This window comes from Heterocephalus glaber, unplaced genomic scaffold, assembly GCF_053883595.1.
Source record: "Heterocephalus glaber isolate CG9 unplaced genomic scaffold, H.glaber_assembly_v1.0 deba00000281, whole genome shotgun sequence".
Lineage (NCBI taxonomy): Eukaryota > Metazoa > Chordata > Mammalia > Rodentia > Bathyergidae > Heterocephalus > Heterocephalus glaber.
The window spans coordinates 29,231,143-29,242,281 of NW_028258139.1; positions in this window are offsets into that span (position 1 = coordinate 29,231,143).

Consider the following 11,139-nt stretch of genomic DNA (forward strand, 5'->3'; position numbering starts at 1 on the left):
TTGAGCATCTGTGGTGAGGTGAGACATCATGGCAGGGACCATGTGGTAGAGCAAAGTCACCACCTCATGGCAACCAGGAAGCAGTGAGCAAGAGAGAGGGGAAAAAAGAGAGGAGGGAGCTGGGGTCCCAATACTCCCTCAAAGGCCTCACCTCCAGTGCTCTACCTTCCTTCCGCTAGGCCCCCAGTTCCCAGCACTTCCACTACCTTCCACAGCACCATGGGCTGGGGACCAACCCTTTAACACATGGGCTTTGGGAAACATCTAAGATTTAAGCCATAACACCAGATGATGGGCATTTGGGTCCTTTCCATTTGGGGCTATCATGACTAAAGCTGCTGTTGACCTCAATCTTAGCAGTAGAGGGTGATCCATCAGAGAAGGACATTCGAGAAAGGGAGGTCAGCAGAAGGAAGCAGAGGAGGATGGGGCAGCAGAAATAGAAGCAGCCACAGAGTGCTGGGACCCTGGAAAGACTTTTAGCAAGACGGTCACTTGGCAGTTGGTGGCCTGAAATCTGTCTTAACTCACTTTTCTCATTGCTGAGACAAAATACCCGACACCCAAGGTTAAAGGAGGAAAGATTGGGCCAGAGATTTAGCTCAGTGGCTTTGCTGCCTGCACAAGGACCTCGCAAGCACAAGGACCCGAGTTCGATCCCTGGTACCAAAAAAAACAAAAAGAAGTAGAAACAATCAGAAGCCTCTCCCTGTGAGGTTAATCTCTGCTCCCGCCTCCCTTCCCTGTTCCCATGGAAAATTCACGTCTTTTCCAGCACTTTCCTCACTGCCATGGGGAAGTTTACAGGTGCATGGGTCAGAATGGGCTGGGTTATGCTGCAGTGATGAATAGCCCCAATGTTGGTGACTGACACGGACAAAGGTTCCACACACCTGTGCCCATCACAGGCTGCCCTGCCCACTGCCTCTGCGCTCCCCTCACTCTGCACTGAGTCTGAGGTGTGACCTGTTTCTGGGGCACTGCTGGCTGCCACGAGAGGGAAGAGAAAAATTCAATAAATGAGGTGTCGGCTCAAGACCCCCCAGAAATAGCACCCATCTACTGCTCCCATTGTTCAAAGAAAGCAACAGATGGCGCCCATGTTGCACAAGGCAAAGTGCACACTCCTCCTAGGGCACAGCGTGAGCTAGGTGACCACCAACAGTCACAGTGGGCTGTCACAGCGGGCTGCCTCTGCTGCCAACCTGAGAGTGCATAGAGGCTGGGCACCCGTGTCACGGCCATGCACAGAGCTGCCAGGTCTGCCCGTCTGGCCTTTCCTTCAGCCTAGAGCGTCTGCTGACTCTGCCCACTGGGAAGCCTCCCCCAGCCCCACTCCTGCATCGAGGGGTGAGGCTGCTGGCAGCAGGCCACTCCCACAGTGCCACCTGCTCCCCGGGGACCCTGCTGCATTTGAGTGCCTGAACAAGAACAGTAATTTAGCACTTGTCTCCTCTGTCCTCCAAGGCATCCCCGAGAGTTCCACCCAGACAGGTAGAGCCTCCTCAGTAGGAGCACAGTGAAGTCCAAATCGGAACCTTAGCCGAGTGTGGCGGTGCACACCTGTGAGCCCAGTTCTTGGGAGGCTCTGCGGGAGGCCCCGCCTTGAGTTCGAGGCCAGCCTGAACTACATAGCAGAGACCCTGTCTCAAAAACACAAACAAACAACAAATGTTCTGGAAGTGGATGGTAGTAATGACGGCACAATGAAGTCAAGGTACTGAACACGGCTGAATTGTACTTAAAAATGGTGTCACGGTACCTTTTACACTCTGCATATTTTAGGAAAAAGACAGAGTAAAGTGACTTGGACAAGAGCGTCCGGCTGGGCAGAGGCAGAGCCCAGGCCTGAGAGTCAGCATCCACTGGTCTCTCTCGGCACCACCTGCCCCGCTCCAGCCAGCCGGGCCCTGTCCACTGCCCACCTGCCTTTGTCTCCACTTCCTGAGCTTGCTCAGGAAACAAGTGATCTCTGTCGCTGGCTTATTCATTCATTCAACAAACGCAATGAGGACATGCCCACACATCAGCGCCCCTCACAGGGTCCGCAGTCCGGTGCTCCAAGTCTCCATACAAAGCCCTGGAAGACAGAGAGGAGCAGAAGTCCGTGGGCACCAGGGGAGAAGGCCGGGCTGGACAGGACCCTTGACTGGGGCCTTGGAGCATGAGAAGGAGCTTTCTAAAAGGGCAGGAGAAAAATATTCCACAGAGAGGGAGCAGCGTGTCAGTCGTGGGACAAGAGGGCAGATGACGGGGACCCCGGGTCACAGGAGACAGGCCCGGTGCTTGGGAAGGGGCGACATCTCCTGGGGCCCTATCCTTGGGACAAGTATCAAGCTTAGGACTCAATGGCTTCTCTCGGGCTGCTGCGGGATCGGGGTGGCGGACCAGGCGTGCGTTTCAGAGAACAGCGGTGGACGTCAGGGCGGAGACAAGAAGCCCAGGCCAGCTCGGGAGGGCCGATCCGAGGCGTTTGGGCCGGGGGGGGGGGGGGGGGGGGGCACGGCCTGCACGATGGGCGGGAGTTCTGCGGCTCTGTTTACGCTGGGCGCCCACCTGGGCTCCTCAGCGTCTGCCGGGCGACTAGCAAGTGTCTGCTGGGCAGTCAGCAGCAGAGACAGCCGCTGTGCAGAGCAGCGGGCTGGGCGGACACTGGATGCGCAGAACAACCGGAAGTGGAGGATCGAAAATCACTCCCAGGTCTGGGGAGAACAACTGCCTGGGCTGGAGCCGGGCCTCAGAGAGGGTGGGTGGGAACCTGGAGCCCAGGCCCTGGGTTTGATCCCCAGTACAGGCGGGAGCTGAGAGGAGGGAGGGAAACAGTCTGCGATGGGGCAGGGCTGAGCCCTGGGCTGGACAGCGGAGGCCCCGAGGTGGGGCGCAAAGCAGGAGGTGCCGAACGCGGGGCCTCCTCACCGCTCTAGGCAGCACTCAGCCAGGGCCCAGCCAGGGTCACTGCCCCGCGGGCTCTCGCTTAACGCCGCAGGTCCCATCCCATCCGGCTCCCAGAGCCGGTCCCCAGCGCGCCAGGCCCCTCCCGCCGGAGGCCACCGCGCTCCTACCCGACAGACCGTGCGCCTGCCCTCATTGTCCGGCCCAGACTGGACCACCGGCCTGAAAGGTAACCCCTGACTGGCTCAGAGGGACCGAAACGTAAATGTAAAACCTCCAGCTACAAAACTGCCAGAAGAAAAGCACTGAAGAGCCAGGCTTGTAAACCCTGTAAGGCACAATTTCTCAAGACTAGAAAATACATGAACCATAAAAAATATTGATGGACTTTTATACAGAAACGTAAAACTTCACCTCTTCAAGACTTTAAGACCATAAAAAAGACAATTAATAGACTGGGAGGTGCTATTTGCAAAAACACATATTGGTCAGAAAGCTTGTACCTGGCGAATGAAAAGCTCTCCTGCTGTTCAGTAAGGAAACAAACTGCCGATTTAAAATAGGGAAATACAGAGCAGGCACGTCACCAGGTAGGGAGGCAGGTGTCAAATAAGCCATGTGAAAAGACGCTCAATCCCATTAGTCATCCGGGAAAGGGAAATCAGAGCACCAGGAGATGCCGCTGCATGTCCGCTAGGCCGCCTAATACAGGTGCACAGGGAAATGAGTAAAACTAGCATCCACAGGAGACTGGGCCAGAACCCAGCGCCCCGCCCACCTTCTGGATATCCGGGTCTGTAGACGCCCTGCCCTCACTTACAATAGGGGCGGGTTTGCATGGCCTCCTACTCAACCTCAGCCACGTCTGCCTAGGGTACCCAATAAACTGCTATGTCAATAGCTCTTGTACTGGATTGTTGAGGGAATAATGGAAAGTCTGTATGTGTACAGAACAAATGCAATTTATCCCCCAATATTTTTGTTTGTCTTGGCTTTTTGAGACAGGGTCTTGTTAAGCAGTCAAGGCTGGCCTTGAACTCACAGCGATCCTCCTGCCTCAGCCTCCCTAGTGCTGGATTTACAGGCATGCGTCACCATACCAGGCTTTTCCAGTATTTTTGATCCACAGTTGATTGCATCTGTGAAAAGAACCCATGGGTAAGAGGCCAACTGTAAATAAATATAAAGTTTGTCTGACAATCCTAGCGGTTGGCAAATGCGGGAACACAAAACGGTGCAACCACTGGAGAAAACAATCTCATTATTTCTCACCAAGTCAGACTGAGCCCAGCAATCACACTTCTGCACCCAAAGGAGATGCGGCTGGAGACCTGCACGGAGGTCTGGGTGGCTCCGTGTCACCCCGGGGAAGCCCTGGGCGTCCCATGGTGACCTCTCCGCGTAAAGGGCTGGACTGCACAGTGAAGCCGAGGGCAGGCCTCGCCAGCGTGAGGGCTTCCAGGCGTCAGCTGACCACGGGCAGACACGGGCCGACCGAACACCATGTGATTCCAACGAGGCCGAAGGCTCAGGGGGACGCAGGCCAGGCTCCCAGGGCAGAGCGCTCTGTGGTGGTGAAAGCATCCTCCGTCAGGTGTCTGTATCACAGCTTATTTGCCTGCATGCCGGGCACGGCTAATTTTATTGGAGGGAAATGATATCTCACTAAAGCCGATTTCAAAATAACATGAAAGAATAAAATTAAACCACCAGTAACTGAACGGGAGGGAGCTGTCCTCCTCCTATGAAGACAAACTTACACCGTTAGCAGTGGTTGCCAGTGTGCCAGCCACCATCCTAGGGAACTCACACACACACCCCAGCTAAGCCTCACACCACCCTTGCAGCTCCTCAAACACACCAAGCTCCTCTCTGTCCCGGGGCCTTTGCATTGCCCAGACCACTCCCTGTCCCACATTCCTGGTCTCAAGGCAGTGTCGCTGCCTGGAGGGTGCCCCCCCCCATCGCTGTCCTTGGTTGCTTTTGCTTCCTTCGTGCCCTTCCTGCTCCTCTCACGGCAGAGCCGTTCAGATCTCCCCACAGGGACGCTGCGGTCCCCGCGAGCCTTCTTTCCTCTTCCCCACAGCCCCTGGCCCCCAGGAGGGAGGGGGACCCGGCCAAAGCCAAGCAGAAAGCGTGGGCCAGACCTGGCTCCTCCCGGCCTGCCCCTAGCTGGCCGGCTCTCTGGAAGCTCTGCCTAAGGTCTAGACCCAGGTTTGGGCACCCACAGTCCCCGCCCCTGGGAGGCTGAGGCCGGAGACTCGAATTTGAGGCGGCTCGGGCAAGCCCCTAACAGGGGCTGGTGTTCGTATGGCCTTTAGGAGAGGGAGACCACGAGGTCCGGAGAGGCGGGGGAGTGGCTTCTTACAAACCAGGCCTCGGGCAGGCTGCGGCTTCCTCACGTGAGGATGTGAGGACCCGTGAGAGGACTTCGGTGAACCGGAAGTGCACCCTGGCCGGAGGCAGATCTGGTGGTGCTGGGACTGGACTTGGCTCCACCCGCCGTCCGGCCTGGCCCATGGGACCCAGGTGCTGTGGATCAGGTGGGAACGAACCTTTCCCCGGCCCTGGGGTGTCCCCAGGAGACCCGAGCCCCGGCGCCTCCCTCAGGAAGGCCTCGATTTCCCTACCTGTGGAATACTTCGAAGCATGTTTCCCAAGCATCTGTGATGGGATCCATTTAAGACTGATGAAACCCCGCCCGCGGGGCACTTGGGAGGCTGGGGCAGCGGCCCTGAGAGTTCTCGCCCAGCCTCGGAGACTTAGGAACGTAGTGAGATCGTGTCTCAAAATACAGTTTTTAAAGGGCTGGAGACGCCGTGCAGTGGAAGGCCCGGGCGACCCCCAGTACCACAAAATGGAAAATACACTGCTCCCCGCTCTGTCAGTCCAGGAGACCCGGGTCAGCGCCCTCACCCACCACAGCCTCTCCCGCGGGCCGGGAGCCCAAATTGGGGTGTCAGTGATTTATTTCCAGGTATCTTTCAGCTCCACGAAGCTGCCTGCAACTATGATTTTCCCATAAAGCTACCCATTAAGCATAAAACTCAGCGAGGCTGGGTGGGGTATGGCCTCTGCCAGCGTAGGCAGTTCACAGCAGGAGGCCCCGGGTTCGATTCCCAGTACCGCACAGAAAAATATAAAGTAAAACAAAAGAAGCACAGGAGAGCTCTGGGCAGGGCCAGGATTTAGCTCAGTGGCACTGCGCCTGCCTCACAAGCGCAAGGTCCTGAGTTCAATCTTTGTACCAAAAAACAAAAGGCGAGCTCTGGGCAGGGAAGGGCCGGAACGCTGGCTGAGGCCGCAGTGTTTCCCCACTCCCCTCGCACCGGGTCGGAGCACCTGGGGTTCCTTGGGACACAGTCTGAAAACCACCCCTCTAGCTGGGCTGGTGGCTCACACCAGCAATCCCAGCTTTCTGGGAGGCTGAGGCAGGAGGGTTGCAAGTTCCAGCCCAGCCTGGACAGTTTAGTGTGACCTTGTCTGAAAATGAAACTGGAAACAGGGCGAGGGTGGTTAGGTCAGTCTCGGAACATTTACCCAGTGTGTGAAGCCCTGGGTTCAATCCCCACTACCCCTCCCCAAAAAAAAGGAAGAAAAAAAGAAAGAAAGCAGATATCCTCTGGACGCATCCGGATCCTGCCTGCGTGACTGTGCCTGAGAACCTGCCCGCTCAATGCAGCGCCATCTCAGGAGGCGCCGGGAGTCAGAATGCAGATCATGCAAGGAGCCTGCTTCTGCAGGCTGGCTGCCTACCGCGTGCCAGGCAGGGCCGAGGGCTCCCCACATGTCATCTCATCTAATGCCCACCACTCCACGAGGCAACGACTGCCATGCCTGCACTGTACAGGTAGTGGAGACAGGGAGACAGAGCAAGAGCGAGTCAGAGCCTGCATGTTTGAGAGGGGCAGAGCTAGAATTCGAACCCGGAGATTTCAGCCCTGAGCAGCTGCTCTTGAAATCCTGCCCTGCGATAACCCAGTCCCTGGAGCAGGAGCCACGTGGGCCAGAGCCAACCACAGAGCTAAGGTCGGATCCTGGGTGGCCCTGGGCTTTGTCTACTTCAGAGACACTGAAAGGTGCCCCCTGGGGACACCTATGTCTGCCTGCCAGGCCCTCATCCAAGGCCGGGCTGGCGTGGTCATTGAGCAGGGCCCTGTCCAGAGAGGCCCGGGAGCAGAGTGGAGGGGCGTCGGCCCAGATGCTGTCCCAGGCCCATCCCTCCCACTGGAGGAGGCCAGGGACTGCATGGGGAGTGGGCCCAGCGCAGCTGTGACCTCGCCAGCCCCTTGGGGTCAGGTCGGTTCTGTCCCTGGGAGATGATGAACAGCCCTCGGAGGGGCTGTGAGGATCAGCCAGTGCCTCTCCACACCGCTCTGCCTGGCTTTCTCCAGAATGGACGGATTTTCAGGAATCAGCTCATTTTAACTGAAATTCAAGAGCTCTCTCTTTGGGCCATGCCTCCTGGGCCAGGCCTATAATGCCTGCACTCTGGGAGGCTGAGGGAGGAGGATCGACAATTTGAGCCCAACCTGGGTAATTTAGCCACTTTGTAAGACCCTGTCTCAAAAATTAAAAAAGGGTTGGGATACATCTCAGTGTGAAGGTCCTGGGTTTGATACCCATTAATGCCAAAAAAAAAAAAAAAAAAGGTCTCTGTTTGGAACAGGTTTCAATCCAGGGTGCTCTAGCTGTGGTTCTTGGGCCCAGGAGCTGGCTGGGAATGCAGAGCCTCAGGCCCCAAAGCCCCATGGCCAGGATCCACTGCTCGGAGACCGAGACCACCGCCCCACCCACGGGAAGTGCCAGTCAGCACCATCTCCCTCCCACCCCTCTCCTGTCCTCTCCTGTCCTCCTCATTTTGCATTTGTTTTTCTAACATGTGCTGTCATTACTGGGCATGCTCTTGCATGCCTGTAATCCCAGCACTCCCGAGGCTGAGGCAGGAGAATCATGGAAAGTTCAAGGCCAGCCTAAGCTCCATAGTCAGAACCTGTCTCAAAAAACAAACCAACAAATAAACAAACTAAGACGTGCTATAACTGTGTTGCTTCAGCTGAGTTCGTGATTCTCCTGCCTCAGCCTCCTGAGTGCTGGGCTCACAGGCATTTTGACTATCTTTAATCTGTTATTCGAGAGCCAACATCTGCTGAACATTTTATGCACAACAGGCATGTGAGAAACATTTTACGGGCCTGATTTCTTCCTCCTGTGCCCATTTCATGGGTAAAGCAGCCGAGCTGAGGTGGTTTAGCGCCCGCCCACTAGAGCCTCGTGTCAAAGCCCAGCCTCTCACCCAACCTGTCTGTCACGCTGCTGGCCGGTGTAAGCCACTCCCCACGCCCAGAGGGGATCAGGGCGGCATCTGGGAGGTGGGGGTTCGAGTCCCCTGCTCCCCTGGGACTCTCTGAGACCCTGAAGGTGCTGGTGCGGGACAGAGATGAGGTGGATGGGGCTCAGGGCTCGCCAGAGGCCCCGAAGCCTCTTCAGCCACCACGGAAGGGGAAAGGGAGGAGGGCACTGCGGACAGGACAGACCTCGGACCCCACTGCTGCGTGTGCCTCACAGGACAGGAAGTCACAGTCAGAACCCTGCTGCGACGCGGTGGTCGGGCCAGGTGGCGCGCACCTGGGACCCCAGCTGCCAGGGAGGCCGAAGCAGGACAATGGCAAGTTCGAGGCCAGCCTGGCCAACTTGGTGAGGCCCTTTCTCAACAATGAAAAATGTCTAAAGGGCCGGGGGTGGAGCTCAGTGCCAATGCCCTGGGTTCCATCCCCGGGACGGAGAGGAAAAAAGTGGCAAATGTCTCAAGCACGGGAAGCTCAGAATCCATCCAGAACAAGTGCCCAGGCGTGCTGTGTCCTGCACTTATCATCTTCTGGTTTGAATTATGGTTGGGCTTTTCATTTGTTTGTTTTTAGAGTCGGAGTTTCCCTACGTAGTCCAGGCTGGCCTCCTGCCTCAGCCTCCTCAGTGCTGGGACCACAGGCCTGCGCCCCCACACCTGGCTGTATCCCCTATTTTGAGACAAGGTCTCTCAGAGTCACCAAGTTGCCCAGCCTGGGCTTGAACCTGCAGTCCTGCCTCAGCCTCCTGGATCACAGGCATGTGCCACCATGCCCAACTAATCTTTTAAGACAAACTTTTCATTTTGGAATGATTTTAGCTTTACAGGAAGTTGCAAAGAGAGTGGAGAGCCCCCCCATCCTCACTGTTGCTTCTGAGGATCGCTTAGGGCTTACCGAGGTGCATTGGTCACAACGAAGGGACAACACCGACACGTGACTGTGGACTGGATGCCGGGCTGCTACAGACTTTGCCCCTCTCCTGACCCCGCCCTGCTCCCCGAAGGCGCACTGCTCCGGGCTAAATCAGTTCCAAAGTCCCACCTGGCTCTGAACACGGGAGCGGAAGCCCTCTGGCTGCAGGCTGTCATGGGAGTTATCAAATGCGCCTGAGCTGGGTGACTTTGGCTGAGCCCTCACCCTCTCTGTTCTCCATCTCTTCAGTTACAGAAAGCAGATGACAGCAGTGTGCCTCATGGGAGGCTTCAAGGTGTTTTCCTGCTTTCCTCGGAGCACTCAGCAGGGCTTCTCCAGCACCAGGAGCTGCTGGATGGAACTCAGCTGGGCGGACGAGCCCAGTGCCTGCACAGCTCAACAAAGCCTTGGCTGCAATTGAGATGATCAAAGAAGCAACTGACCCGGGCGCGGCGGCGCAAACCTGCAATCCAGCACTCCGGTGCTGAGGCAGGAGGATCACCATGAGGTCAAGGCCAACCTGGACTACACAGTGAGACTGTCTCAAAAAAAAAGTAAAAGATGAGCAAAGGAGTTGGTGTGGTGGCACATGCCTGTAATCCTAGCACACAGGAGGCTGAGGCAGGAGGATTGTAAATTCAACCCCAGCCTGGACAGTTTATTGAGACACTGTCTCAAAATAAAAAGTAAAAAGGTCTTCGGAAATAGCTTAGTGCCAAAGCCCTGAGTTCCATCCCTGGTTCCACCATTAAAAAAATTACAATTAGCAAATGGGGACCAGGCAGACTGCTTGCTTGTGATCAGGTAGCAGAAGGACTTCAGAGCTGGGCTGATCTCAACACTGCCACTTCCATGTTCCTGGCTCTGACTGAGGGCCAATCAGGCTGTGTGCTGCTGAAGGGCATCCAGCCACCTGCCCTCCCTGCATGCACCGCCCACCTGTGACGCCCACCCATCTCTGCTGGCATCTGACACTCTCCTGTGGTAGGCCCTGTGCTGAGTGCTGGGGATCCAGGGGAGAATAAGCCTGCCACAGCCCCTCACCTCACAGAGCTTTGCTTCCAGCCTCCTAGGGCAGGGTCTCAGTCTTTGTTTCCCAAGTCTACCAGTTTCTGGCACATAGTAGGTACATGGTAAATGTTTGTTGAATGAATAATGGACCCCCCCTTTTAGTTATGTGTCTGTGTTTTTGACTGATGTACGGGGTAATTTTAAGGACATTAATACAGCCAAAGACTTCATATCTGTGTTTGTCTTGAGCCAACTTCTCGTCATTCTTAGCAGAAAACTCGGTGTGGATGTGCTGACAGAGCACTGGGCACAGAGTCCAAAGACCCCAGTTCCGGTCTGTGCTCTGCCCTGCTTGCTCCTCAGTGGCTGCTGGAAGTCTTAGTTTCCCCAACTGTGTGCAGCTCACTCGGCTGCTGTGTGTATAAAGGCACTTGTAGGAGGTATGTGAATAAAAAAGTGAAAAAACAAAACTTCTAGAAGGCACACTGAGGTGTTAGCAGCATGATTTACTCAAATGTGGAATTCGTGGATGCACAGAGAGAATGAAGGCAATCAGCACACTCACGCAAAGCGTCTACACAGGGGGGTCCCAGTAACCCCAGATGTGTCCCAGCCTCGGAAGAGATGACTCATGGGTTTGTGACGTCACCGTCGCCGGCCGGGCCTGACCCACACTTCTGGGCACTGCTCGTGTGACAGAACGAGGCAGTGTCACAACCCTGACTGCGGGCAGTGTTTTGAAGTCCAGAGACAAACGCTGCATGGGGTCCAAAGCATCTGCACTGTGTGTGCCCAAGTTCTGCCCAGCAGCTCCTGGGTTCCGCAAGCAGGGACCCCTGCCTGCCGCAGGATGCTGCCCGGGACCTTCAGGGCCACTGCCCACCTGCCTCAGACGCAGCCTTTCCACTCGTGTCCAGCCCCGGTCTTGAGGCCCACGCTGCCCCTAGCTCAGGACCAGGTCTGCATCTGGGGTGAG